At 44.1% G+C, this 24,309-nt stretch overlaps 1 pseudogene; it reads right to left on the bottom strand.

Moving 5' to 3' along the window:
- Window positions 1-897: 897 nt before the first annotated feature.
- On the bottom strand, window positions 898-24,309 carry LOC135538679 (uncharacterized; annotated as a pseudogene).

Genomic DNA, 24,309 nt, shown 5'->3' with positions numbered 1-24,309 from the left:
ACAGCCTCAATTTGTCGGGGAATGGACTCTATAAGGTGCCGAAAACATTCCACAGGAATGCTGGCCCATGTTAACTCCAATGCTTCCCAGTTGTGTCAAGTTGGCTGGATGTCCTTTGGGTGACGGACCATTCTTGACACTCAAAGTATAATGACCTGGGCCTCTGATCTTGCGTACTCACTAAACACACGTGATTCATTTGTAAATTATGTCTGAATGTTGGACTGTGTCCCTGTCTATCTGTAAATAAAATAAAAACAAGAAAATGGCCATCTGGTTTGCTTAACATACGGAATTTGTATATTTTAGCAATTACATTTACTTTTGATACTTAAGTATATTTAAAACCAAATACTTTTACTCAAGTAGTATTTTACTGGGTGACTTTCACTTTTACTTGAGTCATTTTCTATTAAGGTAAGATTTATTTGACTCAAGAATGACAATTGGGTATTTTTTCCACCACTGAAAAATATAAGGTCCAGTGCAGTAAAAAAACAGAGTTTACAAAACATTAGGAACATATAAAGTAACGTAATAGATACTTTCCATGACATAGACTGACCAGGTGAAAGCTATGGTCCCTTAATGATGTCACCTGTTAAATCCACTTCAAGCAGTGTAGATGAAGGGGAGGCGACAGGTTAAAGGATGTTAAGCCTTGAGGCAATTGAGACATGGATTTTGTATGTGTCATTCAGAGGATGAATGGACAAGACAAAATATTTAAGTGTCTTTGAACCATGTATGGTAGTAGGGGCTAGACACACCGGTTTGTGTGTGCCGTGTACTGCAACGCTGCTGGGTTTTTCACATTCAACAGTTTCCCATGTGGCCGGCCGGGATTTCCTCTAGCAACTCCTTGTGGTGGGCTGGGTGCCTGCAAGGTGACTTCAGTCACCAGCTGGACGGTGATTCCTCCGACACATTGGTGTGGCTGGCTTTCGAGTTAAGCAAACAGTGTGTCAAGAAGCAGTGCAGCTTGGCAGGGTCATGTTTCAGAGGACACATGGCTGACCTTCGCCTCTCCTGAGTCTGTATAGGGACTTGCAGTGATCGGACAAGACTGTAACTACCAATTGGGGAGAAAAATGGGTAAAAGTATTTTAAAAAAGAGGTTTTCAGGGAAAGTACACAAATACCAAAAAAAGGTGATCTACTTCTCATATCATACTACAGTGTAATTACTCAACACTAACTTTCCTTGTTAGGTTATCAAATAGCATTGTAGCATCTGAACCTTTGTTGAAGTGTATTTAATTTACTGCTCATGAGGATATTGGCTCATTAATCCCCTCCTCTCCCCTGTAACTATTCCCCAGGTCGTTGCTGCAAATGAGAATGTGTTCTCAGTCAACTTACCTGGTAAAATAACAGATAAATAAAAATAAATAAATAAAAATATGCCTTGTTCGACATCGTTTCCGCATATAAATGAGGGAGTTTGATTAAGCTGAACTGCTGTTCACCGGGCTATGACTCATGATGTGAACAGGCGAAAGCAGTAAGGGAGGAGCATCGAAAAAAACGTGAATCTGTGCCACCAGGTCATATTGCAAACAAGGCAGCATGGTGCATTGTTCAGGAACATACAACATGTATTTTCCATAAATAAATGGTAAAATGGTAAAACTAGTTTAAGGCAGATAAAGTTCATTGGGTTTTTATCAAACACTTTGCATGTGCTGTAATCATTACTCCACGTGCTTGGACATACAGTTGAAGTCGGAAGTTTATATACACCTTAGCCAAATACAATTAAACTCATATATCTATATATATTTAAACAAAGTTTTTCACAATTCCTGACATTTAACCTTGTAAAAAATCCCTGTCTTAGGTCAGTTAGGATCACCACTTTATTTTAAGAATGTGAAATGTCAGAATAATAGTAGAGAGAATGATTTATTTCAGCTTTTATTTATTTCATCACATTCCCAGTGGGTCAGAAGTTTACATACACTCAATTAGTATTTGCTAGCATTGCCTTTAAATTGTTTAACTTGGGTCAAACGTGTCGGCTAGCCTTCCACAAGCTTCCCACAATAAGTTGGGTGAATTGTGGCCCATTCCTCCTGACAGAGCTCGTGTAACTGAGTCAGGTTTGTAGGCCTCCTTGCTCACGCATGCTTTTTCAGTTTTGCCCACAAATTTTCAATAGGATTGAGGTCAGGGCTTTGTGATGACCACTCCAATACCTTGACTTTGTTGTCCTTAAGTCATTTTGCCACAACTTTGGAAGTATGCTTGGGGTCAATGTCCATTTGGAAGACCCATTTACGAACAAGCTTTATCTTCCTGACTGATGTCTTGAGATGTTGCTTCAATAAATTCACATAATTTTCCCACCTCATTATGCCATCTATTTTGTGAAGTGCACCAGTCCCTCCTGCAGCAAAGCACCCCCACAACATGATGCTGCCACCACCGTGCTTCACGGTTGGGATGGTGTTCTTTGACTTGCAAGCCTCACCATTTTCCCTCCAAACATAACAATGGTCATTATGGCCAAAGATGTATTTTTTGTTTCATCAGACCAGAGGACATTTATCCAAAAAGTACGATCTTTGTCCCCATGTGCAGTTGCAAACTGTAGTCTCGCTTTTTTATGGCGGCCATTCAGGTTATGTCAATATAGGACTCGTTTTACTATGGATATAGATACTTTTGTACCTGTTTCCTCCAGCATCTTCACAAGGTCCTTTGCTGTTGTTCTGGGATTGATTTGCACTTTTTGCACCAAAGTATGTTCATCTCCATGAGACAGAATGCGTCTCCTTCCTGAGCAGAATGACGGCTGTGTGGTCCCATGGTGTTTATACTTGCGTACTATTGTTTGTACAGATGAACGTCGTACCTTCAGGCATTTGGAAATTACTCCCAAGGATGAACCAGACTTGTGGAGGTCTACAATTATTTTTCTGAGGTCTTGGCTGATTTTCTTTTGATTTTCCCATGATGTCAAGCAAAGAGGCACTGAGTTTGAAGGTAGGCCTTGAAATACATCCACAGGTACACCTCCAATTGTCTCAAATTATGTCAATTATCCTATCAGAAGCTTCTAAAGCCATGGCATTATTTTCTGGAATTTTTCAAGCTTTTTAAAGGCACAGTCCACTTAGTGTATGTAAACTTCTGACCGACTGGAATTGTGATACAGTGAATTATAAGTGAAATAATCTGTCTGTAAACAATTGTTGGAAAAATACTTGTCATGCACAAAGAAGGTGTCCTAACCGGCTTGCCAAACTATAGTTTGTTAACAACAAATTTGTTGGCTGGTTGAAAAATGAGTGTTAGTGACTCCGACATAAGTGTATGTAAACTTCCTACTTCCACTGTACATCACTTTGTTTTGAACCAACTTTGCCATGTCACCCAGCTCCCACCCAAGAGGCTTCCCGGTTTCAAAATGAATGCAATCACTTTCACGCTGTGAAATGTCAGACCCCAAGGGCACCTGGGCCAGCTTATTCAAATCCCCTCTGTCATCACTCTCTTTCCTTGGTGAGGATCAAAGGTGACAGATCAGCTTGAAACATGGCTGACAGATAGCCAGACCCCCCTCCCCTCCCCCCACAGGAGAGGAGAGTGGGGGAGTTCGGCCAGTTTTATGACTTAACAGCTGATCATAACTTAGGAAGGAAACACATTCTGGCTGTAAAGTTTCCACCCAATAGGATGTTGATGCAATGTGAAGAACAATGAAACTATTTTTGAAAAGATAGACATGTGATTTTAGTCTTCTAATGAGATGTTTTTTATGTATGTTGCACACTAACTAAGCCACGCCCCTAATGAGGTCAGAAGAGTGTGTCAGTGTGATGGAACCGTTTTTCCGACCAGAGTGCTTAAAAGGACTTGCTAAGAATGAACATATCAGACCAGACAGAGTGGAGCAGTGGCTACATGGCTGAAAATGGTAAGACCAAGCAGACGGACGGTGTAAGCTGAATGTCACGAATGGTTAAGCTACAAGACCAAAAAGACATGAGGATGTGCTCCACATGTTGAAATGGTTAGAAGCTCTGAAACTCTCAACATGAGTGAAGAAGTTAATGACTAGACCAGAACATTCACAGTCTGCAGCTTTGCATGTAAAGTAGTCTAGGACATTTGACCAAAGACACGAGTGTGAACAACAGATCCCTCTGACCACCATGTGTTACACCTGAAGTAACAAACACTCCATGACCAGAAAAGCTCTACTTCAATGGACATTGTGACCTTTGGTGGACAAACTAGAGTCTTAAATCCCTCAACAACTTCACCATAGGACTCAGATTTCAAGAGAGACAACAAAGCCATCTTCAAGTAAATATATACATTGCATTTCTTATCCGAATAAGCGATTGTTCATGTGCAAAGTACTCATATTCCCATGAGCGTAGCTTCCAAATATATGTACGATAAGTTGACACTTGGTCTCTCACTCCTTACGATAAGTTGACACTTGGTCTCTCACTCCTTACCTACACCTCCCTTTCCATTGTTAGTCCACTAGGGACCTGTTTTCATTGCAATAACCTATGTCATGTGTGATTGTGTGTTCATGTATTTCTGTCTGATTATTTAGTTAGTTAGTCTATAAATAATTAAGCCAATTTGTGTGTTACTGATTCATCAGTTATGTTAGGGTTCTTGCAGATATCCAAGAATTATACGACGTTCAGAATGAGACTGATGAGGTACTAATTCATAATTGACTGTTATTGATGTAAGAGATATTTATGTATCTTTAGAGTTCAAGTAGGGAGATAGTCACTCGTTAAACCATGTTTCCCGTGGTGTCCCTGTCAGGATTTGGCCAGGGTTGTTCCGGTTGTTGGTCACTAGATGCCCCCATTGTGCTTTTTGTCCTTATGTTTTTCCCTTGATCCCCATTATTATTTGCACCTGTGCCTCGTTTCCCTGATTGTATTTAAACCCTTAGTTTCCCTCAGTTCTGTGCTCTGTGTTTGTATGTTACACCCAAGTGTTCTGTGTGCTCTTGTCGATTGGGTGACGCTCTTGTGGAATTCTGTTTTTTGTTTTTGTTTATTTTTTGTGAGTTTCTTTTGAGGCCTTTTGTGCTTTACCTACCACCTTTTGGATTTGCCATTTTTTGTATTTAAAGTTTTTTACTTTATTAAATACACCGTCTTAAGTACTGCTGTATCTGCCTCATCTTCTGGGTTCTGCTTACTATTCGTGGCTCAGTTGGTTAAGTGACTGTTTTCACTCCGGAGACCCACGAAACCGGGTCCTGACAGAAACACAGAGCCAAAAATGAACCCAGAGGCAGCCAGTTCCCAGGACCTTTTTGCCACGCTGTCCCACCACCAGGAGACTGTCCAACGCCAGGCCGCCCTGGTTCAGCAAGAGGCCTTAATGGTAGACATTCTCATCTTCTGTCGGAGATGCTGACTTCCATTAAGCAAATATCTGATCGACTTACCCCGGCAACAGTTCCCGCCCCAGTACCTCAGATTCATATGGCAGTTAACCCCTGGCTGAACCTCGTTTCCACCTCCCCAACGGTTCTCAGGTGATCCAAGTGCTTGTAAAGGGTTCACTCAATGTTCTCTCTCCTTGAGCTGCAACCCTAACATTCCCACCGACCGGTCTAAGATCGCATATATCATCACCCTTCTGTCGGAAAAAGCTGGCCTGGGCTACTGCTAAAGCAATGCCCATAGTTCCTGCTGTGCCAGCTACTCTGCCTTTGCTGAGGAATTCAAAAGTGTTTCAAGGCCCAAGCAGTGGTTCTGACTCAGCCAAACAGCTCCTGACTCTCCATCAAGGTTGGCGCAGCGTGACGGACTATGCCATCCAGTTCCGCACGGTGGCAGCAGCAGTGGCTGGAACAATAGGCGCTCACGGTGTGCTTTCTGAAAGGCCTTTCCGACACTATCCAAGATGAACTGGCCAAAGGGAACCACCGGACAATCTCGAGTCCCTGATCAAGTTGGCCTCACGCATTGACCAGCGTCTGAGAGAAGAGAACTCAACCGTAGACCTCTAGCCCCTATCAGTCCCAGCTCCGAGTCCCCACCTTTATCATCGCTGGCTCCACCGGAACCCATGCAGATTGGACGCATCTCCCAGGCTGAGAGAGACCGCCGGATGAGGAGCGACGCTGTCTATATTGCGGCAAATGGGCCATTTCCGTTCCACGTGTCCCGGGCTCCAGGGAAACGCCTGTCCCGTACAGACCGGGGGGAACTGTAACGGAAACATAACCTCCTCCCATCCGTCAACTCCCGTCTGCTCATTCCAGTCACCCTCCTGGGACAACCACAAGCTTCACCTTCAAGCCTTGGTAGACTCTGGAGCCGCAGGTAACTTCATGGATGGTGTCTCAGGAGAATGGCAGTCTGAACTCTAAGTGACCCCATGAGGGTTACAAACATTGATGGAATTGGGATCTGGACTTGTCACTCATGTCACTACCTCCTTGCGACTTTCAGTTTCACAACACCAGGAATTGATGAACTTTCATTTGATCTCCTGTTCCGAGTTCCCTCTCGTCCTTGGATACCCTGGCTTCACAGCCATAATCACATCGACTGGTCTGTGGGCACTATCAAAGTCCTACGTGCCAATGCTACTTGTATTTTCCAGAATTCCCCAGTTCTACCCCGAGTCTTTAGAATCCATCGACCTGACCCGTGTTCCCGAGTGTTACCATGACCTCAAACTGGTGTTTAGCAAACAGAGGGCCACCAAACCACCCCATAGACCTTACGATTGCCCCATCGACCTGTTTCCGGGCACTTGCCCCCCAGGGGTCGGATCTTTTCCCTATCTCCACCCGAACGAGCTGCTATGGATACCTACATCAAGGACGCTCTGGAAGCAGGCCTCATGCGTCCAGTCCCGGGCGGGAGCAGGGTTTTTTCTTCTTTGTGGCCAAGAAAGACGGTGGATTATGCATCACTACGGGGACTCAAGATGCCATAACCGTTCATAATGTACCCGTACCCTTATGGCCACAGCCTTCGAGCTGCTCCAGGAAGCAGTTGTTTTCAACAGTCGGAACGCATACCATCTTGTGCGGATCAGACCTGTCAGTGGAAGACCGCTTTCACACGCCGACTGGTCACTATGAATACTTGGTGATGCCCTTCGGCCTGACAGCCCCAGCGGTGTTCCAAGCGCTCATAAACGATGTGCTTAGGGATATGCTTAACATATTTGTGTTCGTTTTACTTGGATGACATCCTCAGAGCTCCCTTCAAGAACACACAGCATGTCAGACAAGTACTCAAACGCCTCCCTGGACAGCCATCTGTACGGAGCGGAAAAATGTGAATTCCATTCATCCCGAGTACAATTCCTGGGATTTGTAGTGGAAGTCAGTCCAAATGGACCCCAGGAAGGTAGGGCGGTAAGATTGGCCCACCCCAAATCCGTTAAGGAAGTTCAGCGTTTCCTGGGCTTCACAAACTTTTGCAAGTTCATCAAGAACTTCAGCTTGGTGGCAGCTCCTACTCTCAGCTTTAACCAAAGGTGGCAATGCAAGGATAAGAGAAGGAGTTCTTCCAAGGACTCAGCAGCGCGACCTCTGCTCCCATCCTGATACTACCATACGGATGAACCATTTGTGGTGGATAGACGCATCAGAGGTTGGTGTTGGAACTGTCCTGTCTCAGAGGGGTGAAGACAAGAAGCTTCATCCGTGCGCTTTCTTCTCACACCGGCTTACCCCGACTGAGAGGAACTACCCCCCGGGATCGTGAACTCCCAGCGGTTAAGATGGCATTGAAGGAATGGAGACACTGGCTCGAGGGGCTCTCACCCGTTTCAAGTGCTTACGGACCACAAAAATCTGGAGTATATCCAGCAGGCGAAGTTGAACCTAGACAAGCTAGATGGTCTCTTTTCTTCAATCGATTCCAGTTTATCCTCACCTATCGGGGTCGAAGAATCTCAAACCGGATGCCCTGAAGAGTCACGCTCCTGCCATTCGAGATGACACGGACATGCCTGTCCTTCCTGCTGCTAAGATTGTGGCTCCGATCTCGTGGCAAGTTGTGGATACCGTGAGACGTGCCAGAGCTAGCGAACCGGACCCAAAGGAGGCCCTGCCAATCGGTTGTTTGTCCCCAAGGCAGTGAGGACTCAGGTCCTTCTGTGGGGGTGCCTCCTCCGCCTCACCTGTCATCCGGGCGTAGGTCGTTGGAGTTCATCCAGCGTCTGGTGGCCTACCATAAGAGAAGATGCCACTTCGTCAATGCCTGCCCCGTGTGCTGCCAGGGCAAGAAACCTCCGCCCTCAAGGACTCCTTCACCCTTTACCTGTTCCCCACAGACCCTGGTCCCATATCTCATTGGACTTTATTACTGGACTTCCTCCATCCCATGGCAATACTACTATCCTAGTCATAACGACAGGACCAAAGGCGGAGGTTCGTCCCTCTGACTAAGTTACCTTCTGCCAAGGTTTTGAGTTGGTAATTAATCATGTGTTGAAATCGGCATTCCTCAAGATGTGGTTTCTGACAGAGGTCCCCAGTTCGCCTCAAGGTTTTGGAAGGCCTTCTGCCAACTCATGGGGGCTTCTGCCAGTCTATCTTCAGGGTACCATCCGGAGTCCAACGGCCAAACAGAGAGGATGAATCAAGAGCTGGAAACCACCCTCCGATGTGGTCCACATGGTCATCCTTTATTGTCCTGGGCGACTTTACGCGCACAACACCTTTGCGCATTCCTCCTCCACTTATGTCCCCGCACGAGTGTCAGTTTGGCTCATGCTCCTCCATTGTTCCCCTACCAGGAGGCAGAAGTCAGAGTGCCTTCATCCAGATGTCGGCTTATGTGGAGGAAGACCCGTCTTAATCTTATGCGTTCCTCACAGAGTACCAACAACAAGCCAACAGACCTCGTATCCGGGCCTACCCTGCGCTCATCCAGAGACTGGCTCTCCACAAGAGACTTACCACTACGGGTGAGTCTCGCAAGCTGTCCCAAAATACATCGGTCCCTTTAAGGTTGCCAGGAGAGTTAACCCAGTTACTTATCGCCTACACTTACCCAGATCCCTTAAGATTAATCCCACATTTCACATTACCTTGTTAAAACCTGTTGTTTTTTCTCCCCCTTGTCCCGGCAGACCCTCCCCTCCGCCTCGTTCATTGGAGGCCAGCCCTTATACCGTCCATCGGATACTGACTCCCGCCGGGTGCAGCGGTCCTGGCAGTATCTGGAGGACCTACGGTCCTGAGGAGCGCTCCTGGTTCCTGCCAAAGACATATGGACCCTGACCTCATTTGTCAGTTCAGGGCCTTCCACCCTGAGAGCTGGAGGAATCAGGAGCCTCCTAGGGGGGATTCTGTCATCCTTTGGCCAGGGTTGTTCCGGTTGTTGGTCACTAGATGCCCCCATTGTGCTTTTGTCCTTATGCCCTTGATCTACCATTATTATTTGCACATCTGCCTCTAACCCTGATTGTATTTTAAACCCTTAGTTGCCCCAGTTCTGTGCTCTGTGTTTAAATCCTAGCACCCAGCCCTAGTGTTCTGTGTGCTCTGTCAGATGACTCTTGTGGAATTCTGTTTTTTGTTTTTTGTTTATTTTTTGTGAGTTTCATTTGAGGCCTTTGTGCTTTACCTACCACCTTTTGGATTTGCCATTTTTGTATTTAAAGTTTTTTACTTTATTAAATACACCTGTGCTTAAGTACTGCTGTATCTGCCTCATCTTCTGGGTTCTGCTGACTATTCGTGGCTCAGTTGGTGACGTGACTGTTTCTCACTCCTGACCCAGGTTGAAACCGGGTCCTGACAGTCCCAAATTCCTAATGAGTTAATTGTTACATGATGAATTGAATCGAGTCACAGTTAAACATATTAGGCAATTATTCAATAAATAACAGTCACCACATTAATGATAGTCGTGTCACGACACCTCAATGGGACATAAAATCATGGTTCAGCTGCTGTTTAGATGGGCTGTATATCTTATTCTGCAATCAGAATAAACCTAATACAGCGACCATATTATTTTTGAAAGCCCAATTGATTCTGAATTCGGGCATTTAAAATATATTGTTATGCTCAGAACTTTTGTCATAAGGACTAAGGCAGGGTGTAAGGCTCCGTTGAGACAATGACAAATCAATGACCCAAGCCCAGCTCAGCTAATCCCTACCATTGTGACGCTTCAGCAAACACACATTACAGCAGGGGCATTGGTAGACACAATGTAAGTAACCTAATTTATGTCCCTCTAACTGCCCTGAATGCCTTTGCTGACCCTACAGCTATTACATGCAGTAATCATGTGCATATGAAACAGATTTATAATGTTAGCACTGAGGTGGTGTGCCGAGGAGGAAGTCCACTGTGTGCAGCTCACCCTGCACTAACATTAATAACATGAGCATATCTACTTCTGCTAAGCTTCCCAGTAAAGCAATGAAAACAATTAAGCATCCCGGAAGAAAAGTGCTCAAAATAGCCCACGTTAATATATGTAGCTTATGAAACAAGGTTTACGAAATTAATAATTTGCTAGTAACAGATGACATTCATATTCTGAAACTCACTTAGATAATAGCTTTGATGATACAGTGGTAGCAATACAAGGTCATAACATTTACAGAAAATATATAAATGCCAAAGGTGGAGGTGTGTCTGTTCATATTCAGAACCACATTCTGTAAAGATTACAGAGGATCTCATGTTAAATATGGTTGAAGTAATATGGCTACAGGTTCATCTGCCTCTCACCTAAAGCCCATTCTGGTGGGAAGCTGCTATAGACAAACTGAGTGCTCACTGTCAGTATCTGGATAGAGCATGAAATGCTTGATAATATATGTGATGTCAACAGAGGTATATTTTCTGGGTGATGAATCAATATTGACTGGCTTTCATTAACCTGCCCTCAAGAGAAAGCTTCAATCTGTAACTAGTGTCTGCAAACTGGTTCAGGTTATCAGTCAACCTACCCGCATAGTTACAAACAGGACAGGAATTAAATCATCAACTTCTATTGATCACATCTTTACTAATGCTGCAGAAATTAGCTTGAAAGCAGTATCCAGATCAATTGGATGTAGTGATCACAATATGAATCAATCAAATGTATTTATAAAGCCCTTCTTACATCAGCCAATGTCACAAAGTGCTATACAGAAACCCAGCCTAAAACCCCAAACAGCAAGCAATGCAGATGTAGAAGCACGGTGGCTAGGAAAAACTCCTTAGAAAGGCAGGAACCTAGGAAGAAACCAAGAGAGGAGCCAGGCTCTGGGATGTGGCAAGTCCTCTTGTCTCGGGTCTGCCAAGTGTTCGGGTTGAGATTATAACAGTTATACACAGGTCAAGATGTTCAGCCGAGCATTCATAGATGTAAAAGTAATAATCACAGTGGTTATAGAGAGTGCAACAGGTCAGCACCTCAGGAGTAAATGTCATGTTGGCCTTTCATAGCCGAGCATTCAGAGTTAGAGACAGCAGGTGTGGTATAAAAGAGAGAGAGAGAGAGAGAGAGAGAGAGAGAGAGGAGGAAGAGAGTCAAAAACAGCAGGTCCGGGACAAGGTAGCAGGTCAGGGTTCCATAGCGGCAGCAGAGCAGTTGAAATTGGAGGAGAAGCACAACCAGGTAGACTGGGGACAGCAGTCATCAGGCCAGGTAGTCCTGAGGTATGGTCCCAGGGCTGTCCTCTGGGAGGGGAGGGAGGGAGATGGAGAGAGAATTAAAGGGAGCATACTTAAATTCACACAGGACACCGGATAAGACAGGAGAAATACTCCAGTCATAACAGACTGACCCTAGCCCCCGACACATAAACTATTGCAGCATATATACTGGAGGCTGAGATAGGAGGGATCAGGAGACACTTTGGCCCCATCTGACGATACCCCTGGACAGGCACAACCAAGCAGGCCATAACCCCACCCACTTTGACAAAGCACAGCCTCACACCACTAGAGGGATACCACTAGAACTTATTACCCTGAGACAAGGCCAAGTATAGTCCACGAAGATCTCCCCCCCGGCACAAACCTGAGGGGGGTTCCAAACCTGGACAGGAAGATCACGTCAGTGACTCAACCCACTCAAGTGACTCACCTCTCCTAGGGACGGCATGGAAGAGCACCAGTAAGCTAGTGACAGCCCTCGTAATAGGGTCAGAGGCAGAGAATCCCGGTGGAGAGAGGGGAACAGGCCAGGCAGAGAGAGCAAGGGTGGTTCATTGCTCCTGTGCCTTTCCGTTCACCTTCACACCACTGGGCCAGACTACACTCAATCAAAGGACCTACTGAAGAGATAAAGACTTAAAGACTTAAAGGTCCAGGCTGAGTCTGCGTCTCTCACATGGGCAGACCGTTACATAAAATGGAGCTCTATAGGAGAAAGCCCTGTCTACAGCAGTTTGCTTAGAAATTCTAGAGACAATTAAGGAAGCCTGCATCTTGTGACCATAGCATACGTATAGGTATGTACGGCAGGACCAAATCGGAGAGATAGGTAGGAGCAAGCCCATGTAATGTTTTGTAGGTTAGCAGTAAAAACCTTGAAATCAGCCCTAGCCTTTACAGGAAGCCAGTGTAGAGAGTCTGGCACTGGAGTAATACGATCAAGTATTTTGGTTCTAGTCAAGATTCTAGCAGCCGTGTTTAGCAATAACTGAAGTTATTTATCAATGAGCTTGATGCCTTGATAAGCTCCTTTCCTGAGGACGGCTCACCTCTCACAGTCCTGGGCGACTTTAACCTCCCCACGTCTACCTTTGACTCATTCCTCTCTGCCTCCTTCTTTCCACTCCTCTCCTCTTTTGACCTCACCCTCTCACCTTCCCCCCCTACTCACAAGGCAGGCAATACGCTCGACCTCATCTTTACTAGATGCTGTTCTTCCACTAACCTCATTGCAACTCCCCTCCAAGTCTCCGACCACTACCTTGTATCCTTTTCCCTCTCGCTCTCATCCAACACTTCCCACACTGCCCCTACTCGGATGGTATCGCGCCGTCCCAACCTTCGCTCTCTCTCTCCCCCGCTACTCTCTCCTCTTCCATCCTATCATCTCTTCCCTCTGCTCATACCTTCTCCAACCTATCTCCTGATTCTGCCTCCTCAACCCTCCTCTCTTCCCTTTCTGCATCCTTTGACTCTCTATGTCCCCTATCCTCCAGGCCGGCTCGGTCCTCCCCTCCCGCTCCGTGGCTCGATGACTCATTGCGAGCTCACAGAACAGAGCTCCGGGCAGCCGAGCGGAAATGGAGGAAAACTTACCTCCCTGCGGACCTGGCATCCTTTCACTCCCTCCTCTCTACATTTTCCTCCTCTGTCTCTGCTGCTAAAGCCACTTTCTACCACTCTAAATTCCAAGCATCTGCCTCTAACCCTAGGAAGCTCTTTGCCACCTTCTCCTCCCTCCTGAATCCTCCTCCCCCTCCCCCCTCCCTCCCTCTCTGCAGATGACTTCGTCAGACGGAGCTGCTCTTCCTCCCGGGAAGGACTGCCCGCTCCATGATCTCGCCATCACGGTTGACAACTCCATTGTGTCCTCCTCCCAGAGCGCTAAGAACCTTGGCATGATCCTGGACAACACCCTGTCGTTCTCAACCAACATCATGGCGGTGGCCCGTTCCTGTAGGTTCATGCTCTACAACATCCGCAGAGTACGACCCTGCCTCACACAGGAAGCGGCGCAGGTCCTAATCCAGGCACTTGTCATCTCCCGTCTGGATTACTGCAACTCGCTGTTGGCTGGGCTCCCTGCCTGTGCCATTAAACCCCTACAACTCATCCAGAACGCCGCAGCCCCTGGTGTTCAACCTTCCCAAGTTCTCTCACGTCACCCCGCTCCTCCGCTCTCTCCACTGGCTTCCAGTTGAATCGCATCCGCTACAAGACCATGGTGCTTGCCTACGGAGCTGTGAGGGGAACGGCACCGCAGTACCTCCAGGCTCTGATCAGGCCCTACACCCAAGCAAGGGCACTGCGTTCATCCACCTCTGGCCTGCTCGCCTCCCTACCACTGACGAAGTACAGTTCCCGCCAGCCCAGTCAAAACTGTTCGCTGCTCTGGCCCCCAATGGTGGAACAAACTCCCCTCACGACGCCAGGACAGCGGAGTCAATCACCACCTTCCGGAGACACCTGAAATCCCACCTCTTCAAGGAATACCTAGGATAGGATAAGTAATCCTTCTCACCCCCCTTAATGATTTAGATGCACTATTGTAAAGTGGCTGTTCCACTGGATGTCAGAAGGTGAATTCACCAAGTTGTAAGTTGCTCTGGATAAGAGCGTCTGCTAAATGACTTAAATGTAAATGTAAATGTAATTTAGTGCTTTATGGGTAGCCAGAAAGTAGAGCATTGCAGTAGTCTAATCTAGAAGTGACAAAAGCATGGATTTTCTGCATCATTTTTGGACAGAAAGTTTCAGATTTTTGCTACGTTACAAAGATGGAAAAAAGCTGTACTTGAAATAGTCTTGATATTATCGTCAAAAGAGAGATCAGGGTCCAGAGTATCGTTGAGGTCCTTCAGTTTTATTTGAGACGATTGTATAATGTCATGATGTGGCCCTTTCTGGGTATAGTTCATGGCTTCCCCCTCTCTCACTCTCTCCTACACCCAGGTTCTGTTATCTCAAGTCATAAATTCCTGGCAGAGATTCTCTCCCCCTGGCCATGCAGTATGGTGAGAGTTTCACAGTAGAACAAAGGAACTTCTACTACATCAAAGAATTTGAGAACTGACAATATCCATATTTTGGAGAACATGTAAGTGGTCATGTTTGTGACCTGAGAGAGACATTACAGCTACATTTCCGTAACTTTGTCTTATACAGGTTCCTCAGTTATGAGGCTTTCTAACCACAAAATAATTTCTAACCACAAAATCTTCAGCGAAACAGAAAGAGAGATACTCGGATGAACTCTCCAGCAGACTGGATTACAACATAGAAGATCACAATGTGTCACGTTCTGATCTTTATTTCCTTTGTTTTGTCTTTATTTAGTATGGTCAGGGCGTGAGTTGGGGTGGGTAGTCTATCTTGTGTTTTTCTATGTTGGGGTTTTGAGTTCAGCCGAGTATGGTTCTCAATCAGAGGCAGGTGTCGTTAGTTGTCTCTGATTGAGAATCATACTTAGGTTACCTGGGTTTCACTTTTGGTTTGTGGGTGTTTGTTTTCTGTGTGTGTGTGTGTTACCACACGGTACTGTTTCGGTTTTGTTTGTTTCACGTTTATTGTTTTGTAGTGTTCAATTTGTCTTTAAATAAACGTTATGGACACTTACCACGCTGCGCATTGGTCCTCCTTCTTGCTTCTCCTCCTCAGAAGAGGGGGAGGAATGCCATTACACAATGACACATGGGCATAAATATATATGGGATTGTAATTATTCCCGAATGAGTGAGCATTCATGTGCAAAGAATTGGCATTTCAATTAATATAATTATCAACTTTGTGTAGTGATCCCTTTTGTCTTTCCCGCTTCTTTCTCAGTCCACACCCACTTTCCTTTGTCAACCAAGCCGTCATATCCGCTTAGTCTACTAGGGAATCTTCCCTATTCTTGTTAGTAAGCAATATCTACTGTTTGTTTGTTTATGCATTTCTGTGATTATTTAGTTAATTAGTAAATAAATGATTAACTTCTTATGGCTGCAGGGGCAGTATTGAGTAGCTTGGATGAAAGATGCCCATATCAAACAGCCTGCTCCTCAGTCATAGTTGCTAATATTTGCATATTATTATTAGTATTGGATAGAAAACACTCTGAAGTTTCTAAAACTGTTTGAATTATGTCTGTGAGTATAACAAAACTCATATAGCAGGCAAAAACCTAAGAAAATACACTTCCTGTTTTTTATCTGGAGGTGGCATATTTTCAACCAAGGTCTCATTGAAATTACAGCAAGATATGGATGAGTTTTCACTTCATACGCCTTACACTAGATGTCAGCAGTCAATAGAACTTTGTCTGATGACTAATGTGAAGGGGGGTCGATTGACACAGGAAATAGTCACCACAGCCATGAGTGGACCATGCTTTCACCAGGCGCGTTCACAGGGGAAGGACTTGCGTTCCACCACTCATCTGAAGTAATTCTAATTCTCTGGTTGGAATGTTATTCAAGATATCTGTAAACAACATTCTAAAGATTGATTCAGTACATCGTTTGACATGTTTTTACTGACTGTTACGGAACTTTTGGACATTTCGTCCCGTTATAGTGGACATGCTTTGTGACTTTGGAATTGTTTACCAAACACGCTAACACGCTAACACGCTAAATTTGGAAAATTATAACTTTATAATCTGAAGATTTTCCTATTTTCCGCTGACCATTCCCCACATTCTTATCTTAGAATTATTGTTCCAGTATTCACGCTTGAGCATGTTAGAGTTTTGGCGGGAAAAGCCTGTTAACAAAGTCATTCTTTCTGTTCACACCAGAGGGGCAGAAAGGTTCCCCTTCTCCTGTAATTTGCAACAGGGTGTGAACTGTTGACCAGCCAGCAGCTCCCTCACCCCTCTGTGGGCGAGAGGGGGCCTAGATACTATCGCCCCCGCCAAGCTGATCTGACCCATTCTGATCCTCACAGAACAGTCATGACACAACGTATGCTAAGTATTTGTTTCATGTTTCATGAGCTGAAATAAAAAAATCCCAGGAATTTTCCAGACGCACAAAAAAACTGATTCTCTCAAATTCTGTGCACACTTTTTTTTTACATCCCTGTTAGTAAGCATTTCTCCTTTGCCAAAATAATCCATCCACAGGTGTGGCATATCAAGAAGCTGATTAAAGAGCATTATCATTATATGGGTGCACCTTGTGCTGGGAACAGTAAAATGACACTTTAAAATTAGCAGTTATGTCACACAAGACAATGCCACAGATGTCCAGGACCTCCACATAAGGCTTCTTCACCTGCGGGATCATCTGAGGGGGAGGGTGGTGCTGAGGTGTATTTCTGTCATTAATTAAGCCCTTTGTGAGGGAAAACTCATTATTTGTGGCCTCGCTTGTGCTTGCAATATGGTTTGCGTCTTCACGCAACAGTTGGATCTCATTTGGCTGTTTTCCTTTGTTATAGCAGTCACCACAAATCTGCAACACTTTCACTTTATTGCAAAACTTCACACAAACAAGTCAGCTGAAACAGGTGTCATGGGTTCTGTTTGAAGTGCAGTGGCCCATCTGGCAGTTTCTCCTACCCGGGAACCGTGCACAATGACTCAAGTGGAATCTTTGTTGTGCCTTGATCCTCATATGTCTCTCATGAAACCTATGTGCCAGACTCATGACGAAGTCTCTACGGCTCGTCAGCAGCCAGTTCCTCCTTTAACCGAGTACAGCTGTGCCATCTGAAATCAAACGTTATCTGACACTCTCTCACCTGCTACCCGATATGGATCCTGTCACAGATATTGAAAGCTGTTCAGAATAATAATCACAGGAGATGTCATGATCAATTTTTTCCCTGCCATCTGAGTCATCTTCATTCAGATCTTGTAGCAACGCTAATGCAGCATGTGCATCCATTTGTCTTGGTCTTGCCATTGTAAATTGTGCACACTGTATAGCCCACTCCAAGTAGACAAGTACAGTGCCTTGCAAAATTATTCATCCCTATTGGAGTTTTTCCTATTTTGTTGCATTACAACCTGTAATTTAAATGTATTTTTATTTGGATTTCATGTAATGGACATACACAAAATAGACCAAATTGGTGAAGTGAAATTAAAAAATTACTTGTTTCAAAAAAAAAAAAATGTAAAACATGGAATGAAGGAATGATAGGTGGCGCTAAATACAGGGAAATTCTTGAAGGAAACCTGTTTCAGCCTTCCAGAGATTTGAAACTGGGATGGAGGTTCACCTTCCAGCAGGACGACCGAACCCTAAGCATACTGCTAAAGCAACATTTGAGTGGTTTAAGGGGAAACATTTAAATGTCTTGGAATGGCCTAAACAAAGCTCAGACCTCAATCCAATTGAGAATCTGTGGTATGACTTAAAGATTGCTGTACACCAGCGGAACCCATCCAACTTGAAGGAGCTGGAGCAATTTTGCCTTGAAGAATGGGCAAAAATCCCAGTGGCTAGATGGGCCAAGCTTATAGAGACATACCCCAAGAGACTTGAAGCTGTAATTGTTATGAAAGGTGGTCTACAAAGTATTGACTTTGGGAGGGTGAATAGTTATGCACACTCAAGTTTTCATTTTTTTTGTCTTATTTCTTGTTTGTTTCACAATAAAAAATATTTTGCATTTTCAAAGTGGTAGGCATGTTGTGTAAATCAATTATACAAACCCCCCAAAATCCACTGTAATTCCGGGTTTTAAAGCTGGTAATCTGCTTCTCCATGCCAATGAAATCAACTTGTTCATTTAGCAGACGTCACAGGCCCTGCACTACCATAGTCAACACACACATATTTTACAATAAGAATATAACAGAAGAAAACAGAAAATATATTTTATCAAATGGCTATTGCTGATTGTCACCAGTAGCCTACTCACATGAGGAATTCGCACAAGCCATGGTTATTCTAGGTAAAAGTTACATTTTGAAACATAGACCATCTGTGCAATTTGTAGAGTAGGTTCATTAGAAACTTTGGCATCAACTCTTTCTGATATGTATAGCAATCAAAAGTCAGGCCTGCATGGACCTCTGTAGGATGATATGGAAGAAGTGCTATTTGTCAATCATTCTTTATTTGACAATTGATAATATTGTCACCCATCAGACTATGGTCAATTAATCTTGTCTTTAGGGCAAATCTATTAATATTATTTTTATATGTGTGAAATTAGTATTTTATTTAGTCTATGTGCTTCTGGACCAATCAATTACAATTCTGGATCAATCAGTTACTATTTACATTTGGTGTCCTTAGGTTTCTTATGATATATTTTAACATAATAAATGCATTCATTTAGCAATGTATTATTTATTATAGAATATTTACACAATTTAAATATCAATGGTCAGAATGACCGTCATGGCCATTCTAGTAGTTATGCAATTCTGCTACTCTGAGTGTTAAAGGGTGCTCTGCTATTCTTGGGCAGCAGAATTAGCTTTGCCTTCCTCCAGGCACACACCATCTTACAGGCTTAAATTGAAGATGTGGCAGTAGTTGTAATGTATTCTGCTACTAACCTCAGCAATTTACCATCCAGGTTGTCAGACCCAGGTGGCTTGTCCTTATTTATAGATGGCAAAAACAAAATCACCTCTTCCACACCCACTTTATGGAACTCAAATGCCTATCAGTAACCGGAAGAAGCAGTTTCATAAATGCTTCAAGTGCAGCGTCAAGTTGTTCCTCATTACACACATCAGACCAACAAATATTGTTCACATCTTCGACGTAGGAATCATTGCAAAATCTCTTGTATGATCGCTTACACACATTTTTAGGTCCAGTTTTTGGAACTTTTCTTTTTCTAGATAAGGCTATTACATTAGGATCACTACATCCAATTGGTGTGGATGCTGCTTTAGAGCATTTTTCTGGAGCATTAATAAAGATGTGATCAATACACATGGATGATTTAGCTCCTGTTCTGTTTTAAATATTATGGTATTTGAACTAGATTGCAGGCATCGATTTTAGCTTGATGTTTCACAGAGACTGGTTTCTTCCAGACCAATGACCAAGAGAGATTGCTGAAAACAGCCTCCTGCAAGGTTAGTGGAATGTATTGCCTACTGATGGGAAAGCAATAGTAATACGTGAGCTTCTCAACATTGCACTTTGATCTCCCTGGCACCACAACAATGAAGCACACCAGTAAAAATATAGGCCTCTACTGTTGGATTTGCTGAAAAATATGAGTATATTTTGCTTACATACATTGCAGTCAGTAATGCAAAACATAATTGACTGACTGTGAATGTCAATCTGCAAGTGACTCTAAGTCTGTGTCAGTGTGGGGGGCAGAGGAATTACAATATCAAAGTGAAGTGAGTGAGTGAGTGAGTGAGTGAGTGAGTGAGTGAGTGAGTGAGTGAGTGAGTGAGTGAGTGAGTGAGTGAGTGAGCGAGAGAGAGCGAGAGCGAGCGAGAGCGAGAGTGAGAGTGCTTTCTCCTATCGAGCTCCATTTTTTATGGAACGGTCTGCCTACCCATGTCAGAGACGCAAACTCGGTCTCAACCTTGAAGTCTTTACTGAAGACTCATCTCTTCAGTGGGTCATATGATTGAGTGTATTCTGGCCCAGGAGTGGGAAGGTGAACGGAAAGGCTCTGGAGCAACGAACCGCCCTCGCTGTCTCTGCCTGGCCGGTTCCCCTCTTTCCACTGGGATTCTCTGCCTCTAACCCTATTACAGGGCTGAGTCACTGGCTTACTGGGGCTCTCTCCTACCGTCCCTGGGAGGGGTGCGTCACCTGAGTGGGTTGGCGCCCGCCCCCCCCCTCCCCCGCCCCTTGGGGTGTGCCGTGGCCGAGATCTTTGTGGGCTATACTCAGCCTTGTCTCAGGATGGTAAGTTGGTGGTTGAAGATATCCCTCTAGTGGTGTGGGGGCTGTGCTTTGGCAAGGTGGGTGGGGTTATATCCTTCCTGTTTGGCCCTGTCCGGGGGTGTCCTCGGATGGGGCCACAGTGTCTCCTGACCCCTCCTGTCTCAGCCTCCAGTATTTATGCTGCAGTAGTTTATGTGTCGGGGGGCTAGGGTCAGTTTGTTATATCTGGAGTACTTCTCCTGTCCTATTCGGTGTCCTGTGTGAATTTAAGTGTGCTCTCTCTAATTCTCTCTTTCTCTCTTTCTTTCTCTCTCTCAGAGGACCTGAGCCCTAGGACCATGCCTCAGGACTACCTGACATGATGACTCCTTGCTGTCCCCAGTCCACCTGGCCGTGCTGCTGCTCCAGTTTCAACTGTTCTGCTTTATTATTATTGGACCATGCTGGTCATTTATGAACATTTGAACATCTTGGCCATGTTCTGTTATAATCTCCACCCGACACAGCCAGAAGAGTACTGGCCACCCCACATAGCCTGGTTCCTCTCTAGGTTTCTTCCTAGGTTTTGGCCTTTCTAGGGAGTTTTTCCTAGCCACCGTGCTTCTACACCTGCATTGCTTGCTGTTTGAGGTTTTAGGCTGGGTTTCTGTATAGCACTTTGAGATATCAGCTGATGTACGAAGGGCTATATAAATAAATTTGATTTGATTTGAGAGAGAGAGAGAGAGAGAGAGAGAGACTTACCTTTGAATAAAATCCAGCGGAGTGTCATGGCAATTTCCTCTATTTACCAAATCATGGGAGCAAACCACACACACAAGTCAGAGTTAGTTATCAAAGTCCATCTTTAATTATATGAGCTCTATCACAACCATGTGACTCTCAAATCAATTCAGTGTCTATCAATGAATTCTCTGAGAGTCCCTTCCACATTGCAATAGCATTTTGACTTTCAACAGTTCAGTATCTCTAATGAAAAGTTGAGAGTCCCAACATAATGGCAAATGGGATCCTTTATAGCAAAGATACACAGGATAAGACAGCATCGGCATAATTCATTGTTCAGCTTTGTCTCCTTTTTCAAACTCAGAACCATAAACCAACCCTCCATATCAACAGGCATGTATCAAATTGTCATTTAGATACAACCAATCCTGGACAAACTCACGGAGAGCATAGAATGATTCCAGACACTGCCATCCTCCTTTCCCCGATGGGAAAAGTAGTGAGTGACTCCACACACACAGTGGAGCAAAAGATATATTTACACATGATGACACTTTGACCTCTCCCCTCTCTGCGGCCCATGCAACTTAGTCTTGACATAGAACAGATAACTGCAACCTCGCCACAGTATTATATAAAAATACCATTCTGATGAGAAGTAACTTACAAACATATGATGAATATAAAACATCTTACCTATGTTACCAACAAATTCTGATTATTTCCACAACAGGAGTTTCACCTGAAACCAAAAATCAATAACAGTCAAACATTTACTAAAATAAGTGCTTCTCTATCCAAACGAACAACAGTTTTGGTTGTTCTAAGGTAAAATAAAGATTACTTTCAAAGTGATTGTCACTGTGAGTGCAATAGGGAAAGAATGCATTCCAAGTAGAATGGTCCATGGACTCCCAGGTAGGGTGAGTGTTCCTTGGATGTCAACAGATGTGGTAGACCCCTGCAGGACAGAACAAATAAACATATGGATTGGAAGATCTGGCTGTTAAGAGAAATACTGACATCTGCATGGAGCACAAGTCCGTCCTTCTCCTCCCTGAAGTGTGTCATGAGTAGCTGGAGTATAAAAGTGACCATCTCCTCTTGGCCGTGATTGGGAGTCCCATTGGGCGGCTTACAATTGGCCCAGCGTCATCCGGGTTAGGGTTTGGGTAGGCCGTCATTGTAAATCAGAATTTGTTCTTACTGACTTGCCAAGTTAAATTTAAAAAAATTTAAAAAAATCTTCCTCCTTGCTTAGATTCTCTGTTCATTGTCTTGTTCTTGAAGAAGTCAATTAAGGTTCTTCCACACTGCTGCATTTCTTGTACCAGGAGTCTAGCAACACTCACATCCGTGAGCATGTCGAAGTGTGCATAGAGTTACTTTTGTACGACCTCAAAAGGCCACCAACTTCTGATCTTTGATGGGAGGGGTAGGTATGGCATTGATGCAGCGCCACTGCAGGTAGTGGGTTTCCTACATTAATTTGCACACTTCTCCCCTATCAGCTCCAGTAACTCCCTCATCATGTTATTACACGTCTTCTGAAGACTACCTTTTCTCTTCAAGACTTGTTTCGCTATCACATGGCGGGAGCTCCGGCTTCCATCGTGTGCATCCGTATGTGTCAGAGGGCCCTCTCCTTTTTTTGGCTCATATTGAGTCTTGCTCTTTCACAGAGTGACGGCGTGCAAGATTGTTGTCCCTATTCAGGTGCTCTACACATACTTTCAGTTTTTTGTTCGTCTCTAATGCAGAAGTAATCAAAACTCTTTGGGTACTGAAACAATTTAACGCACAACAGTAAGACCTTGTGTGGGTTTGCTTCAATGTTCCTCATCTCGTCAGCAAGGATTTGGATCATCTAACGTTGATCGGCTGGTTTTGGTCTTTGGCCATTGGTAATGGCTGTGTGTAAATCAGTTGGCATTTGTTCCCAAGTAACTTGAAAGGAATCAGGCCAGGTGATGGCTGCATCTGATGATGGAAGGCTGTTGTTTTCTTTTTCTTCACACTTGAAAGTGTTCAGCTGGATGAAGTGTTCTGCTGAGTATTACCAGGATGGTGATTGTCTTCCATGTCAAAAAAATGGAAAATACAAGATAGATAAATATATATTCAATATAAATATAATCACTGTGAATTGAAAGTCTGACAACTGACATAATAAGATCAGATATTACAGTTTTTGAAATTCCATTAAAAATGGAACAATGAAAAAAACACCCTAAAAATAAAAATAAACACCCTATAAACTTTACCTATTTTGAATGTGTTTAGAAGTTTCTGAATCTGGATGGGCTGCAATAGGTCCGCACCTGGTGCTCCCTCCACATACTTGAGATCTTGTTTGCTGGTCCACTTTATCCCAGGGAAGACTAGGTGATGCTTTAACGTTGACCATTCTTATCGCTCCTCCCAACTCTGATATAATTCTAGACAGGTAAAGGGAGAAATAAAAATAACATTCAGGCTAATGTCAGCCAACAGATGATTGGTTAACATGCAACTGGTTAACAGCCTTCCATAGAAAGAAGATGGTGGACTGAACATGGCTATATAGACCACCTCAAGATAAAAATGTAATATTCAATATCGGTAAGTTAGACTAAATATTAGCATTACACAATCTGGTGTGTAATAACCTTCAATCTCGATAATAGCACAAAACAAATCATAAGACTAGAGAAGTGTATCAACAAATGTTATGAAAACAAGCAAAACCCAAACATGACGGAATGTAAGACAGGGGAACCCCTTTCAAAATGAAAACGTAACTCTTCTACAGACATAGACAATTTAATCTTTTAACCACCGGGAATGGTAAAGGTTGAAACCGATCTGTTAAAATCAGTAAAATGGTAAAGGTTGAAACCGATCTGTTAAAATCAGCAGATGACAAACTGGGCATACTTCAACTAGTCAGTAATGATATAAAAGAGTTGAAGGCAAGCCTTGAGATGAGTGATGAAAAAGCTGCGACATTGTAGAAAGACACAAACAAACTAAAAGGGACAGTCAATAACATTAAAACCGAAGTTAATGAACCCACCCAAAGGTGTGGACTCCGGCCGCAAAACCTGAACCTATAGGGGAGGTTCCAGGTGGGCATCCAGCCGCGGAGGTGGCTCTGGTGCGGGACAT

The sequence above is a fragment of the Oncorhynchus masou genome, unplaced genomic scaffold (assembly GCF_036934945.1).
Source record: "Oncorhynchus masou masou isolate Uvic2021 unplaced genomic scaffold, UVic_Omas_1.1 unplaced_scaffold_2577, whole genome shotgun sequence".
Taxonomy (NCBI): Eukaryota; Metazoa; Chordata; class Actinopteri; order Salmoniformes; family Salmonidae; genus Oncorhynchus; species Oncorhynchus masou.
This window is presented reverse-complemented; position numbering and strand designations above follow the sequence as displayed.